The sequence below is a fragment of the Leptosomus discolor genome, chromosome 3 (assembly GCF_034619465.1).
Source record: "Leptosomus discolor isolate bLepDis1 chromosome 3, bLepDis1.hap2, whole genome shotgun sequence".
NCBI classification, from domain to species: Eukaryota; Metazoa; Chordata; class Aves; order Leptosomiformes; family Leptosomidae; genus Leptosomus; species Leptosomus discolor.
The window spans coordinates 69,939-86,163 of NC_141393.1; the positions used below are offsets into that span (position 1 = coordinate 69,939).

A 16,225-nucleotide genomic window follows, 5' to 3' on the forward strand; every position below is an offset into this window, starting at 1 on the left:
CGCGGAAAACGCCTTCGGGGCTGCAGTACCGGTTTTCAGTCACACGATGGCAGCAGAGAGCGGCACAAATCGGCGCCACCGCACATGCGCGTGTACCAGGCTCCAGTACCCAACCCTAGTCAAATGGTGGCAGTAGAGAGCGCCGCAAACGGCCGCCAGCGCGCATGCGCGTACCCCGGCCTGCAGTACCGCACACCCCCCACGCGAAGGCAGCACAAAGCGCCGTTTCACGCAGCACCCCCGTGCGGTCACAGCGGCGCAGCAGCACCTGCGTCTTTCTCTGACACTGGGGGTACACGCGGACCCGGAGAGGGGTGGGGGATGACCGACACCCAGGGCTCCCCCCGGCATAACCCACAGACGCGCACTCACCTGCCACAGCTCACGAGACAGAATCCACGCTCGATGCCTGCCCCCCGCCGGATCATCGACACCGGCTGCCGCACAGCAGAGGGGTGGGGGGGCGTCCGCCAAAGGACGGTGCCGTGGCTCTTGCTCGCACTTGGCTCTGCCACGTTCCCCCTCCTGGACCATGCCTGGACGGGTCACCCGGAGCAGCAACTGCCCCTTTCCCCACTGGACAGCCGCGGCTGCCGCGCCTGCGGGACAGCCCTGGGACGGAGACAGAGCTGGCTCCGCGGGGCGAGAGCGCTGGCGACCGGGGGGCAAACCTGGGGGGCGGGGAGGGGGTAGCTGCTGCGCAGCACCGGACACTCACAGCAAGAAATTGGGAAACAAAGAGCCCCAACCATAGTTCAGCACATTAGAAGAACAACACAGAAGAAAGGAGAGGAATTCAATAGAATGAGGGACAGGAGAGCCATCGGACTGAAGGAGACCAGCCCGAAATACAGACGCATCCTCTACAAACCAGAGTGATTTGAATACTCACACTCCACAGTAAGACAGACACGTTTTCCAACCCACTCTTAGCAAAAAAGCAAACGCTCTTGCTCGTGTTTGACGCTCTTCCTTACAGCGCTGCTGCAGGACAAGGCTGTACACCCCCATCTAAATCTATGCTTACACCTGTCTCCAAAATACAGTTGTTATTTGACTCTGCTCCCCCCGCCTTGTTCTACTGTGTCACATGATTAGAAACGAAGTACTTCAGAGCGCTCTGTCAAAACACAAGGAAGAAACCCAGTAACATGCAGCTGCCTCTGGCTTGGAAGAGTTAAGAGAAACCCCTGACCGCTTAAGTACACCTCATAAATTACACGCTGTACTGATTCGGCAGCGAGTTTAAACTGCGTTAGTCCTTCTGTCAATTATACAATTTTAACTTTCTCTAGAGTTTCATGTATGATAGGAAAAGATCAGTGAAATAATAGATCCCCCACATGGTTTTACTCATTAAAAAGAAATTCAAATCCCCAGGGCTGCAATAGGTAAGGCCACCAAACAGGACTGGCAGACGTGCTAAGGCTTCTGGCTGTACCAAAGCAGGCAGAGGAACATTTTTCAATCTTATCTTGACTGTTGCAACGAAGAATGCAAAGACCAGCGACACCATCCACTTTTGGAACACCTGCTGTGCTTCGGTCTTCAGAAACAAATTGACTTTTCTGTTGTTCCGTTTTTCAAAAGAGGGCAAAAAGTCTCGCTGCTGACAACTTCTATGGCCAAGCACACAGAGTCCGACAGGCAGTTCATACAACGCAATTTCTCTGAAGGAGAAAGATTTCCATTCTGGGAAAATCTCTTTTCCAATTGAAATCAAAGTTACGCACTGCAGGACAATGGTCCCCGGTCCCTCAGCTTCGCTTCCAGAGGGCCGGGGACCCACGTCCATCCTCAACAGAAACCACATCAACTAACTCGATTACTCCTGCAGTTGCCACATTCCTCCTCGTCACCTGCAGGAAAAAAAAAAAAAAACAAAACCACACACACCGCTGACAGCGGTAGTTGTCACACGGGTCAACACAGACCTCCTCCAAACACCCTCCTCCTCAAAAGAAATGTCATCTTCCACTCAACTGCTCCGCACCAATTCCCACGTTGGACGCTGCAGCCATCATTGCTTGCGGCACCTAAGGCAGCAACAGACAAACAAATACCATCACGCTTGGGAGAAATCACCAGCCCCACGCTCCTCCTTAGCTCACCACCTCAAAAGCTCACCCAACTCCAAAGGCAGCTGCGTAACACCTGCACAACCGCACAGAAACGCTTGACCGAGCTGCCGCAGGACGCTCCGCTCTCGGACGTGAGCCTGGCTGACAACCGCCTCGCCTCCTCAGGCCGCTGGTTGGCGCGTGGCTTCGCCCCTCCGAGGCTACGTGCGTGACCTGCGAAAGCCAAAACAAAAGGCACGTGCTGAGATACCGCCCGAAACCACAGCCTGTCCGCGCCCATTCCCCTCTCCTCCTCCTCCTTTACCTTAGCCACCCACCCACCCTACCTCTGCTTCGTGCCTTCAGAATACAACAAACCTACCAAGACCTGTCAGCTGCTCACACAGCCACCGGCCGCACCTGCCCGCCAACACCATGCCGACCCGCCTTCTTATGGCCGCTCCCCCGCCCCTCCTCTAGCCCTTTGGCGCACGGCTCCTCTCTCTGCATCTGAAAACAGCATCGAACGAGGCGCGAAGCAGTGAGCGAAGAGGGGTATCAGCACTGCGGGTGGCTGGGGCGAGGCGAGCTGGCACTGGTGGGCTGCATCAGCGCAGTTACTTTTCAGGCGTTGTGTTGTTTGTGAAGTTTATAAGCATACCTTATTGGTTATGTTTTACAGATGCAGTCAGCAACATCCTCAGGGGAGGAACTGGCAACCGAGTCCTACCCTCAGGAGACATAAAGAACGGCCAACTGTTGTCCACAGTGACAGCCACCCCTCTCCCCAGGCAGGAACCCCTCCTTCTGCAGGAGCTCCTGGGGACGCCCCCAGTGTGACACACGCAGGAAGCACAGCAACAGCTGGAGGGCAGAGAGGGAAGATTTAAAACACAGGGACAGGGTGACAGAGGTGAGGTGGGGAGACAGATAAAGGGGGAGGGGGCAGACAGAAAGACAGGCTACAGGGAGAAGCAGGAGGAATTAAAAAACTGGGATCCAGAGCTGGACAGAGAGATGGAGAAAGCAGCACAATCACCACAGGCTACAGGGCCAATGACCTGGTTTGGACTACATCAGAACTAATTCTGTTTTAGTGCTTTAACTTTTCAGTTAAGTCTCCCCTAACTAAATGGCATTTTCTAAAACAGCAGCATGTTTTTCCAGACAGTGACTGCTTCTAGCAGTAATAAGGCCTGAAGTTTAGAGTTTGTACCAAGGAATAGGATGCAGAGAGGCCCTTGCTTGTACTTGTTCTTGTAGCGAGCAAGGTCACTGCTGAATCTTGTACCCAGTGTTGGGGTGCTGGGAGTAAAAAGGGCTGCAAGCACGAAAAAGGCCGCCCCTGCAGGAAGAAGCGAACCGGACAGGTGACCCAAACCTGACCCACAGAGTGTTCCACCCCATAGACGGCATGGTCAGTGTAAAGCTGAGGGATCACGAGGGTCTCTCTCTCTTCTTTGATGGCCGACATCTGAGGAGGACTCTGTCTGTCCTGTCGTCGATCCCGACCCGTGTGTCCCTGAATCCAGGGCCTGAGTCCAGCTCCTGCACCTCCTGCATCCTGTGTGCTGCCAAGTCCAGCCTGGGACTGCCCCAGTGCCAGCCCTGCAGTGTGGTGGGGACGTATCGTTATCAGGGTGGGGGGAGCTGGGTTCGGTGTTGGGTTTGTATATATTTGTACATATTGTATATATTTCCTTATTTCCTTATTCTTATTATTTTCTTTTATTGTTACTGTTTCATTAAAGCTGGTTTAGTTTTCTTTTCCAAACCGTAAAGTCTCTCTCCCTTGTTCTCTCTCCTTTTCCCTTTTGGGAGGGGAGAGGCGTTAATAGAGAGCATCTGTCATTTGTCAGTGGCCGGCCCAGCCTCAAACTGTGATGGCCCAGAAGGAAGAAATTGAAAAACAGGGAAGCGAGAGCCGTCCAGAGAGAGAGATGCAGAAAGGGAAGATAGCGGGGAGCCGCCACACGGCAGCAAGGGAAGAATTAAAAAGGTGGGGCAGGGAGCTGGACGGGGAGCAATGAAGAAAGAAACAAAGACCCGCGATGGGCTACAGGACAGAGAGGGAGCAACTGAAGACGTGGGAAAAGGAGCGGGACAGAGAACAGAAAAACAGCGACGGGCCATAGGGCAGAGGGAGGAACCACATATGTGGGGACGGGGAACCAGACAGAGAGAGATGAGGACAGACAGACAACATCACTGGGCTACAGGGCCGAGAGGGAGAAACTGAAAAACAGGGACCGAGAGCCGGGAACAGGAGAGACGCAGAAACACCAAATCGCAATAGGCCACAGGACAGAGAGGGAAGAAAAACATCTGGGGCCAGGAGCAACCTACAGAGAGACGTCAGGAAATGGAAGTTTCAAGAACAGTGAGTACAAGGCAGAGAGGAAGCTATTTTTAAAAGTGGGTAAAGACAGGGACAGGGAGCCCAGAGACAGAGAGAACAAGAAAGCAACAACGGGCTGCGAGACAGACAGGGAGGAATTGAAAAATCCCAGCAGGGAGCCGGACAGGGCGAGACGGCAAAAGGAATGAAATTGCGATATGAACTTCGAAAGTGACAGGCTGCAGGGCAGAGAGGGAGGAATTTTAAAAAATCCGGATCTTGTGCTGGACTGAGAGAGACCAAGCAAATAAAAATGGTGAGGCCTAAAAGGGCACAGAGGAAGGAATTAAACAACAGGGACAGAGAGTCAGACAGAGAAAAGTCCCGACAGGCTTCCAGAGAGAGGGGGTGGAATTGAAAACTAGAGACCAGGAGCTGAATAGAGAGAGACCGAGAAAAGGAAAAAAAAAAAAAAAAAGATGGGGGGGGCGGGTGGGAATCACAGCAGCATGTGAAAGACAGGGGGCCAAGGGAGGGACAGGGAGGGCCTGGGACACACACGTGGGGCGATGGGGCCCCGAGGGCCCAGGACTCACCGCATCTCTTGCTCTCAGTGCTGCTGGGAGAATTTGCCTGTTCAGACGCTTCCTTCTCTTCCTCTCCCTTCCTCTTCTGTAGCTCCGGTCACATGGTGGTTCTCCACCTAAAAGATTACACGGCTGTCTCAGCTCTTGCAAGACAAGGCTTCCTAGACATGTAGTCTCGCTCCCTCGTGCGTCACACGGCTGTACCGTGCCTTGGATTACGCACACGGACCCTCTGGTGCACACCGGCAGGCTTGGCCTTGCCTGCAGCGGGAGGCAGCTGCCGGCCGGATGGCATTCGATTTCTTCTTCTTTACCTTTCTCTGGCCTCTCCAGCTTCATCCGCAGCAGCTCCTGTCCACTGCCCACAGCCAGCAAGTGCTCCGCCTGTCCCTTTTCACCGCGACAAGAGCGAGGCTAGGCAGAGACAACCCAGGCAAGCCTGAGGTGGGTGCAGACAACAGCATCCCCAGGGAAGGAAGGGACAACTGTGCCCTCAGTGCAGCCTCTGGGAGACAGAAAGAAGAAGCAGTGACCATTATGACAGTAGATCATCCCTGGCCAAATTGCCTCCTTTCACAACAGCTTCTGAAGATGCCACTTTTTCCCTGCACTGCAGCTAATGGCACCCACGTTAAGGCAGAATCAAGTGCATTCGAGGGCCAGCTTGCTGCCATCACAACAGGGTGACCTGGGGCTGCGAGACAGGCTGCAGGGGAAGTGCTGGAGCTGGGGGCAGCTGCGTGGGGCGAGCGGGGCCGGGGGAGCTCTGTTGAGTCGGAGAGGCACCCGGCCCCTGCGCCTGGAGGGGCATCGGCCTCTTTCCCGTCTTCCCTCCCACCAGCTCCCAGGAGCTCCCCGTGCTGCATAAAATCATCAGATTTAAAATGTCAGACCTGTGCATGTTTTGAAATCTGTAAGCATAGAAACCTCACCAGGTGATTGTGGTTTAGAAACTAGAGAAACTTGAAACCTGTTATGCACCAGTAATGCTGTTGGAAAACCCCTTACCCCTCTTATTCTGACTTGAATATCAAGAATTCCAATTAGTAGATATTAATAAGGATGACTAGTGATATTTTAGGTAGATTAGTCTCAAATAGAATAAATTATTAAATATAAAATAAAATCTGTATTGCTTATGCTGCTAGCAAGCCTCTGTAAAATTCCAGACCTAAGGTATTCATTAACCAATAATCTCTTAGTGGTAAGAAACAAAGGACAGTCTGTTGCAGTCCAAGATGTCTGCAAGACAGGATTTATGATGGTACCCATTGTGTATAATTTTCAAATCATGACCAAAGCAGGTACAAGCCAAGAGCCTGCAAGCCAAGGACATGTTCCTTGACCAAACATGGTCAATTCGAGGAGCGGTCGAGACCTCCGACTCACAGTCCACCTACCCAAATTACACTACCTACTCAAAAGAGAACAATAGAAGACTACAACAGAGGCTGTGCACTAATTTGCATCAGAAGCGAGCGAAGAAGAACCAATCATCAAGAGGATGAAATTAAATATGTATTGTATAAATTAACCATGTATGAATTTACTGTATAAATATCTGTTGATTGCAATGTGCAGGCGGTCATCTTTGGGAAGGATCCCATGTCCCCGGTGCACATCGTTATTAAAGGACGTCTCTATTCATCTAACTTTGTGTAGATACGTTTTTTTCTTAACCCACTGCAGCTTTGCAACACCCGGGCTGCCCTGACCCGGCTCGCCCCGAGCAGACCGGCAGCCCGCCGCAGCAGGGGCTTTGAGGCTTCCCGTCCCGCCACCCCCAGCGGCCAGCTGAGACCCCCGCACCCGCCGAAGGACTCGCTCGCCTCACCGCCGGCCTCGGCCCTCTCCCGCCGCCATGCTGCTCCTGCGCACCGCGCATGCGCCGGCCGCCGACGGTGCGCCAGAATGGCCACAGCCGGCGCGCGACCGCTGTGCTGCAGCCCAGCGCGCTGCGCGCCGAGCGCCCGCCGGCCCCGCGCCCCTGGGGCGGCAGCGGCGCAACCCGACGGGGAGGCAGCGGGCAGCGCCGGGCACCGCCCCGCGGGCCCCGCGGCGGCGGCCGGAGGACATGCCCCCGGCGGGGCGAGGCGGGTCTGAGCTTGGGCTGGGGGCGAGGGGCAAGTCGGGGAGTGCAGTCCGGAAGCAGAGGGGCGGCGGGAGGGCGGTGCCGAGCATGGCGGGGCGGAGGGGGCACAAGGCAGGAGGGCAGGGGGTTCGGGGGGCACGTCCCCCAAAAACCTCGCATGGGGCGACATCTCCGTGGCAATCACTTGGGGGGGCAGGGATGTGCCGGGGGCAGGGCGGGACAGCGTGGAGGAGACCCTCTTGGCCCCGGACTCTCCCCACCGGACAGCCCCGGCTGCAGCACCCGCGGGTCCCCGCTGGAGACGGAGACAGAGCCAGGAGCCTCCGGCCGCAGGGCTGGCGCCGCCGGGCGAGCACGCTGAACGGCCGGCAGGCAAACCTGGGCGGGGGGAGCTGCCGAGCAGCACCAGACACAACCCGACAGCTCAAGAACAAAAATCCCAAGTTATGTCTCAGCATATCAGAAAAGCAACGCAGAAGAAAGCAGAGGAATTCAGTGAGAATGAGGGATAGGATAGTAGTTGAGCTAAAGGAGGTCAGCTCAAAATATGTCTTTTCAAAACCAGAGCCAACAGTACGCTGAAAAAAAAAATCAGTACTAAGACTCATCAATACAATTTTGAACGCATTCTCGGCATAAAAGCAAACACGCTTGCTGGTGCTGGAAAATGTCTCGTCCCTTTCCCATGGCACCCCTGCGGGGAGATAACACCCTCCACACCCAAGACCACAGGACGACTCATACCGTCATCAGACTCACCGCAACGGCTACAGCCCTTGCGCCGCTGTCGCTGCTGCTGCTGCACATCTCACTTGCTCGGTCAGTAAATCTGCAAAGTGAAATGTAAAACTTTAAATAAATATGATACAGTCAGGTGTAAAACTTTCTTTAAAGAAAGAACAGATCTCAGTCGTTCACTTTATACCAAAAAGGCACGTGGATGTTCGTGTACATCCAACAAAAATGCTTACGCTACAGAAGTATTTGATTTGATGTTTGTGTTAACAGAACTCACCCAGCTGCAAGCAAATGCCATTAAATCACCTGTCTCCAAAATACACCATTCCCATCCGACTGGGGGGTTTCTTGTGCATTACAGAATTAGGAGGGACATCTGGGCAGCTGCACCGCCCAGGAGAGATGCCACTGAATGGCCAGGGAAATGCACGATCGAAAGCCAGACAGAAATAAAGTACTTCAGAGCGCTCCCTCCAAATACAGGGAAAAACACCCGTAACATTCAGCAGCCTCTCTTTCTAAACATATAGAAGAAATACCGAACTGCTTAAACACCCCTCGTCAATTGTACCCTGAAGCTCTTGGGTGGTTACAGTTTAAACAAGGCAAGTCCATTTGTATATTACACAACATGAACTGTTTGGGTTTTTTTCCTATCAGAAATGAAACTTATAAAAAATTAGTAAGATAAGAGATCCCCATATTATTTTACTTGGGGGGGGGCAGGACGATGACAGACAGGGACGACGACACAACGTAGAAATCAAATCCCTAGTGCTGCAATACTTAAGGCTACAAAACAGGACTGGAAGATTTGCCAGGGAGACATGGGGAGGAAAAAAAAAAAAAAAGAAAAAAAAAACACAAGCAAAAAAACCCCAAACAACAAAACAAAACACAACACAAAAAAAACCCTAATCCACGACCTTGATTGCTCTTAGTACAGATGTCAGCATCTCAGTCAGGTGTTCACATACCCCTATGAGATATTTTAAACACTTAAGGACTGAAAAAGCAGAAAACTTTTATCTGGAACACAGTCCATTTCTTCAGAACACACAAACTCTGATGCACAGTTTCCTTCCCCTTTCAGTACCACACGATGCTCACAGAATCGTTTCTCAGCAAGCACACAAAACAGAAGGCTACGCATGCTCTCAGGAAGAGCAAATAAATGGAGGGGAGTATGCTTCGCAAAGGCACAACGTGCTCCAGAACAGACCTTATTTTATTTTGAGTGTTTCTGCTGAAGTACTTCCTATCAAAACTAGAGAAGGAGAGCTGGCACGTTCTTCACGTTCACTTTAAAGTCCGTACTACAAGTACCCAGGGAAAAATGCAGAAACATGTGGCAGACGTACCTTGTCCTTGCAGGCCACTCGGGATCCTTTCCACCCGTCTTGTATCTCCAGGACAGAAGAAAGGGTCACCACGGTGAAATTCTGCTGAGAGAGGGGAAAAAAAAAACAAACACCTTTTAGCACAAAGCGGGCTAGGAATCGAAAGCTTCCTATTTCGGTGAAGGTTTGCAAAGACTACAACTGAGTGGAGGTGTCCTAGGTTACAGTGTAAGATGTGCCCAAAAAGTATTCTATTACCATCTTCAGGAGCTGTTGAGACCAGGTGGGGCGGTGCTCCCTGCCTCCTCCCTCCCATTAATCTTCTGTTAATGGGCACAACAATGCCTTATCGCATGACCCATAGATAACCCGCTCCTGGACTATCTCCTGTTAATGGCCCATCAAGGAACTGCCTCACGACTCGCCATCCCATTGTGAGATGCTCCGCCCGGGGGGAAGGAGCCGAGCAGTCCATGCTAAATAAAAACTGAGATCTCGAACACCCTAGCAGCCTTCTTCCACTGGATTCCCAGAGTTTTTTCCCCCACTGGAGTTCCAGAGGACAAGAGCTACCTACCTACCACTGGACCTTCCGAGGAAGACCAGACCCTTTTTACAAGATCACTGCTTCAACAGCACTGCATCCATCGCTTCAGGACTGCAGCCACCATTTTATCTGACTGCTACTGCCACCCTAACAGGGTGTCAGGTTGTATTTCTGACTCTGTCAGTGTAAACCAGTGCGTTGATTTTTTTTTTCTGCCTTGTGTTTTATATATATATATATATATTAGTAAAGAACTGTTATTCCTATTCCCCATATCTTTGCCTGAAGGCCCGTTAATTTCAAAATTATAATAATTTGGAGGGAAGAGGGTTGCATTTTCCATTTTCAAGGGAGGCTCCTACCTTCCTCAGCAGACACCTGTCTTTCAAACCAAGACAGGAGGAAAAAGCATTTTGCATCGTCTTTGCTACAGCTGTTGAGACAGGCCACTAGAGATTTTGGTTTTCATAGATAACCGGGCGCTTTTTGCCTTTCTTTTTTCCTTCTGACTCATTGGCAGCTTCAGTCTCACTGGAACTCCCTTCCCTAGATCGACACAGATAAATACGCACCTTTTCTCAAGCCTACATAGAGCCAGTGTTTCCTCACCCTAGACGTCCCAAGTCGAATACTTTCCTTAAAGAGTACAGCGACCCATCTGCCCTCGTCAACTGTCTCCTTGCAGAAACTGAATGATCTTTTTTCCAGGCCACTCCTCCAAGCCATCAAGAACCTTTAAAGCTGCAGCTGGGCCACCCAACCTGCTTAGGGTCCCTCCCGGCTCTTGACTATCCTCGTATTTCACAGGGCGCACACTCCATTCTGTCTTCCAACAGCAAAAATGCATCACGCTCTCAGACCCAGAGCGCGTCCCTACGGACACCCATGCACCCCTCACCGTTTCGACAAGGAGCCGCCGAGCTGCCCCACGTGCACGGCTGCAGGCGCCAGACCGGTCTCACCTGCGCCCATTTCAGCAAACGCAGTTTCTGAAGCTTTCAACTGAAAACTGCGTCTTGACGCTGCAGCGTAGCGGAGTCAATCCCTATCCAGGATGCCATGAAAACGCAGGAACACAAATGGCAAAGCCACAGCAGCAACAGCTTCAAAAACATTTAGACCAGGAACAACGGAGAAAAATAAAACCAGTTCAGCATGCACAGGAAAGCAGCAGATGTAGAAAAGGGTCGGCATCCCAGCCCTTATGGAAAACATTCCGTTCTCCTGCCGCTCCTAAACCCACCCGTTAGGTCCAGAAGTCGCAGCATTACCACGGCAACGGTGACAGCAGGGAACAGCAGCCCTGCCCCTGGAGGGGCTATCGACCAATGCTATTTAGGCAGCAGGAAACACAGAGGGGCATCTTTTGCCACACACTACCCCAAGCTTCCTCAAACTTCAACTTTACCAAAAACAGCCACGGGGAACACATTGCCAAAAACCACGTTTGGCAATATAACTTTGGCGGTTTTCACGCACACACATCTTTGGAAGCTTGCTATCTGCTTCCCCTTCTTGTTGTTCTTCCTTCAGAAGCTCTACTTACAGCCAAGTTACTCAATACTCAAGCACTCCCCTTCCTGCTATCACCAGCACATCTACACAGACAAGTAACTTCATTCTCCTCTGGGTCATTTCACAAGAGCAATTACAGCCCTGACAGAGGAGCGAAGGAAAAGGAAAGCAGAGGTCAGGCAGCAAGAGCGATCTGCGGGCTGCCACCAGGCAGCCTTGCATTCTGTCTCCCCCCTGCCCCTCAAAACCACATCCCCACAAAATGATACCCCACCCCCGCATCCACAAACCACAGCACGACCCCCCCTCCTCACCCAAACACCCACAAAAAACACACCAAAAAAACCACCCCAACCCACTACCCTGTACCTTCCCCCGCCTTCACAGCTCATCCACGTCTCAGCGGATTGCCCTGCTGGAGGATGAAGCGCAGAAGATCCGTATCCCCACAACATTTGCCTGTGAGGGTACATGTTCAGAAATACTCCGGATCTGTAAGACAGACAGACATCATTTCCGTAGTTTCAATCATCAGAACTCAATTCTAAGGACTTGCACATTTGTGAGGAAACAAACTAACTTTTAAATGTAGGGTCTCTACGCTACAGTCCTCCGGGGGGGTGGGGAAAAAAGGCATTACAGATTGGAAAAAAAAAAAAAAAAAAAAAAAAAAAAGGCATGATTCAGAGCTCCCAAACATGACGGAGCGGTGGGGACAGTAACAAAAGCAAAGACAAACAGCAGCAATGTTAAGTGAAATCCAGCTTTAATTCTGATCACGTCTTTAAGATACTCTCCAAGGCTACACCTCAGCCCTACAAAGGACTAGTCCTTTTTTGGAAGGACAAGCTTTTTTTTTTTTTTTTTTTTTCCCACATAAAAGCCCTAGACTGAGGGCTCCATGGAACAGAATGTGGACTGAACCACAGGACAAGTAGTCATCAGCGCTCTAACGAAAAAAACAAATCGATTACAAACCCAAGTTTAAGCATCACTTGCCATCCTGTTTCTTTGGTTACGTTTCTACCGGCATCTAGGTGCTCAGAAGTTCCCTGTCCTGACACCACAGGTTATTGACAATGTACTTGGACATCTAAAAATAAAACGCCATCTCCATCTCGCCCATAAAATTAGGGTGAACCAAGAGAAACGCTCAAGAAGGCAACAGGCAGCTCCACACTTAGCATGGAGGAAAGTCTGTTCCTCGACCCGGAAAAAAAAACACTCCCGACTCCCAAGGGACCTCCCGGGGAACGAGCCGGGCTCCGTTAACGGCGCTTTGTCCCCAGCTTCTCTGCCCCGGCAGCAGATGGGCCGTTTCCCGGGCTTGGGTGGGGAGGGGCGGCGGGGCCCTTCCACTCGCCCCGGCCCCTCCGCGCTCCCCCAGCCCCACACGGGCCATCGCCCGAGCACCGACCGCATCCGCCCGCGCGGGATCTCCCTCGTGGGACGCGGAACGTGACGCCGGGAAGAGGCGGCGGAACAGGAACCGCTTGGTCAGGTCGCCCACCCGGCGGCGAGAAGACCGTGCAGGGTTCTGCCCGAGGGGCCGGCCGGGCCCCCGGGAGCCCCGGCCGGCCGGTTTCTCTCCCCTTTGCCCGGCACCGAGCAGACCCCGCCGCCCCGCCCCGGACACCGGCGAGCACCGCCCGGCCCGCTCCGGCGCACCGGGGAACACGGCCCTTCCCACGGAGGCGCCGTCGACATCGGCCTCACTGCCCCCGCCTGGGGCTCCTCCAGCCCCGCGCACCCGGAGCCCCGCAGGAGCGGGGGACCTTACCGTTCCCGACAGCTACCCGAGGGGCTGAGGCTGGCTCTGCTCCACGTTGGTTCCTCGGAGCACACCCGGAGAGGTCGTCTTTGGGCGGCCGTCCCCAGGGGAACCGGCGGTCGGTTAGCCGGCTCCTGGAGCGAGGGTCTGCTGGGCAGAGGCCGCCAAAAGTGAGGAGCGAGGCGCAGGATGGCAGAAGAAGCGGCAGCCGGCTGGACAGTGGGGTGCAGCGAGAGAGCCTGAGGCAGGGAACAGGATGGCGAGAGAAGGACGGGGACAGGGAGACCGACAGGTGGAGAAAGCAGCAGCAGGGAGAGAGGCAGCAGATAGAAAAGGGAGCAGGGCAGAGACTGACAGAGGAGGACGGAGACGCAGGAAAAACAGGGAATAAAAAGGCACAGGGAATAAAAAAGAACAGGGGTAGGAAGCTGGACCAAGAGAGATGGAGCACTACAAAAATACTGAAGTGTGTAGAGCAGAGGAAGGAATTAAAAAATAGGGACAGGGACCGTGAAAGATAAAGAAAAAAAGATGACAGCCTACAGAAAGAGAGGGAGGGATTAAAAAACAAGGAAAGGGAGCTGGACAGACAGAATGGAGAAAAAAAAAATTAAGAGGTGACTTGTTATAGGGCAAAGAGGAAAGAAAAAAAATAAAGAGGGAGAAGGAGACAGAGAGATGGAGAAAGGAAAATACAGCAGCAGATCACACGGCACAGAGGGAGGAATTAAAAAATCAAGAACTTGAGCCAGAGATGGAGAAATAAAAAAACAGTGATGGGCACAGGGGTGAGGATTTAAAAATTAAGAGACAGGGAGCTGTACAGAGAGAGACTGACAAAAGAAAAAAACAGGCAGGTTTCAAGGGAGCGAGGGAAGAATTGAGAAGTGGGAACATGGAGCCAGGCAGGGAGAGATAGAGGAAAAAAAAAAAAAAAAAGCGATGGGTTAGAGGCCTGAGATGGATGTCCTGAACAGGGACAGGAAGCCAGACAAGGAGAGAGAAAGAGGGGTGAAAAACAGCAGCCTGCCACAGTGGAGAGGAGGGATTCAAAAAACAGGGATAGGGTGCTGGATATAGGGAGGCATAGAAAAATAAAATTAAAAGTGATGGGCTGCAGGGCACAGAGGGAGGAATATAAAAATCGTGGCAGGGAGCTGCACAGAGAAAGAAGCGACAAGCTACAGGGCAGCGAGGGGAGAATGAAAAATCCCAGACAGGGAGTCGGCCAGAAAGTGAGAAAGGAGTGATACAGGGTGAAAAGGTAAAAAGCGACGGGCTGCAGGACAGAGGGAAGCAACGAAAAATAGAGACAGTCTGTCAGGGAAAGACAAACACAGCCATGGGCTGCAGGAGAAAGGAGGAGTTAAAGAGAGTCAGGATGGGATCCGGAAAGACAAAGATGGAGAAAGGGGCAGAGACAAGAGAGAGAGGGGGGAGCCGAGGGACGGGGAGCTGGAGGGGGCGGGAAAGGGAGAACAGACAGACCGCTGCGGAGAAGAGGGGACGGAGAAGCAGGGCCCGAGGGACGGCGGCGGCTGGGAGCGCCCGCACCCACCGGCGGCCGCACCGCCCGCCGCCGCCGCGCATGCGCGATGTGATGCCTGCGTCTGCGCTCCGCCGCCGCCCGGAAACCCAGCCGCGATCCTGCCTGTCCGGAATCGCGCATGCGCGATGGGGCGCGCCGTTCCGCTCTCCGGTGCCGCCCGGTGACGGGGCCGAGGTTCTGCAGGCGGAGCGGGGGCGGGGGCGGGAGAGTGACCGGGGGAGCGGGGGAGTGACCGGGGCAGCGGGGAGCAGGGGGGGCGCAAGCGCCCGCCGGGCTGTGAAGCCCACCGAGGGACGGCCTGACAGGCAGGGGGCTTCACTGCTTGCAGGGCTAAGGCATTGCATTTAACGTGATTTTATAATGTGCTGCTCCAAAAGTACACAAATATCAGTAAAAATAACACTTGGTGTGCTGTTTGAGGGTACTAATGATAAATTTATTTCAAGTAATCTATTTTATCTGATCTGTCTTCAATTTACTATTGAGGATAAACAACTATTAGGTATCTTTTTGTTTGTTTGTTTGTCTGTTATAATTTTTACAGCTCATTAACAGAAGTTTGCACAAGGAATAGGGACCACCGATCCCAAAGGATGTGATTAACAGTTTTCATATTCCTTCAAGTTTTAATTTACGAGTCAATATAGCTGTTCTTATTAACCTCAAAACATGATTGCTGTTGCTTTAATGGATTCAGCAGTAAAGGGTCTTCATATCCATAAATCCATGTTTGACACTGCTTTTTCCCCTGCATGCAGACACTGGAAATTTTGTTTGTGGGCAGCAGATCTGTCCCTTGCTCCAGTCAGGGAAATGCATGTTCTTTAGGGGAGCCTGCTACTGGACTGTTCATGCTTCCCAGACTTTTAAGTGTTCACAGAATCACAATGGTAGGAGTTGGAAGGGACCTCTGGAGATCATCTAGTTCAACCCCCCTGCCAAAGCAGGTTAGCCTAGAGCAAGTCACACAGGAACGCATCCAGACAGGTTTTCAATGTCTCCAAAGAAGGAGACTCCACAGCCTCCCTGGGCAGCCTGTTCAGTGCTCTGCCACCCTCAGAGGGAAGAAGTTCCTCCTCATGTTCAAGCGGAACTTCCTGTGCTCCGGTTTGTGCCCGTTGCCCCTTGTCCTGTTGCTGGGCACCATTGAAAAGAGCCTGGCCCCATCCTCTTGACATCCACCCTTTAGATATTTGTAAGTGTTGATAAGGCCCCCCTCTCAGTCTTTTCTTCTCCAAGCTAAACAACCCCAGCTCCCTCAGCCTTTCATCCTAAGGGAGATGTTCCACCCCCTTCATCACCTCTGTGGCTCTGCGCTGGACTCTTTCCAGCAGTTCCCTGTCCTTGAACTCAGGGGCCCAGAACTGGGCACACTATTCCAGATGGGGTCTCACCAATGCAGAGCAGAGGGGGAGGAGAACCTCTCTCGACCTACTGACCACAGCCCTTCTAATCCACCCCAGGATGCCATTGGCCTTCTTGGCCACGAGGGCACATTGTTGGCTCATGGTCATCCTGCTGCCCACCAGGACCCCCAGGTCCCTTTCCCCTATGCTGCTCTCCAACAAATCAGTCCCCAGCCTAGACTGGGACATGGGGTTGTTCTTTCCCAGACGCAATACTCGACACTTGCCCTTGTTGTGTTTCATTAAATTCCTCCCCGCCCAGCTCTCCAGCCTGTCCAGGTC

General features: G+C 52.7%; 2 long non-coding RNA genes across 3 annotated transcripts; both read right to left on the minus strand.

The window, feature by feature from the left end:
* Nucleotides 1–1,331: 1,331 nt before the first annotated feature.
* On the minus strand, nt 1,332–2,286 carry LOC147415776 (uncharacterized). Its single transcript, XR_015183426.1, has 2 exons — nt 2,128–2,286; nt 1,332–2,036 (listed from the first exon to the last, which is right to left on the minus strand). It is a non-coding gene; the product is annotated as an uncharacterized LOC147415776 (long non-coding RNA).
* Nucleotides 2,287–3,372: 1,086 nt separating this feature from the next.
* On the minus strand, nt 3,373–14,506 carry LOC147415777 (uncharacterized). 2 transcript variants are annotated; one of them, XR_015183422.1, is made up of 7 exons: nt 12,998–14,506; nt 11,587–11,709; nt 9,177–9,257; nt 7,837–7,906; nt 5,300–5,490; nt 4,995–5,101; nt 3,373–3,405 (listed from the first exon to the last, which is right to left on the minus strand). It is a non-coding gene; the product is annotated as an uncharacterized LOC147415777 (long non-coding RNA). The 2 variants fall into 2 exon arrangements; XR_015183423.1 differs by having other exon boundaries at nt 7,822–7,906.
* Between the last annotated feature and the right edge of the window lie 1,719 nt (nt 14,507–16,225).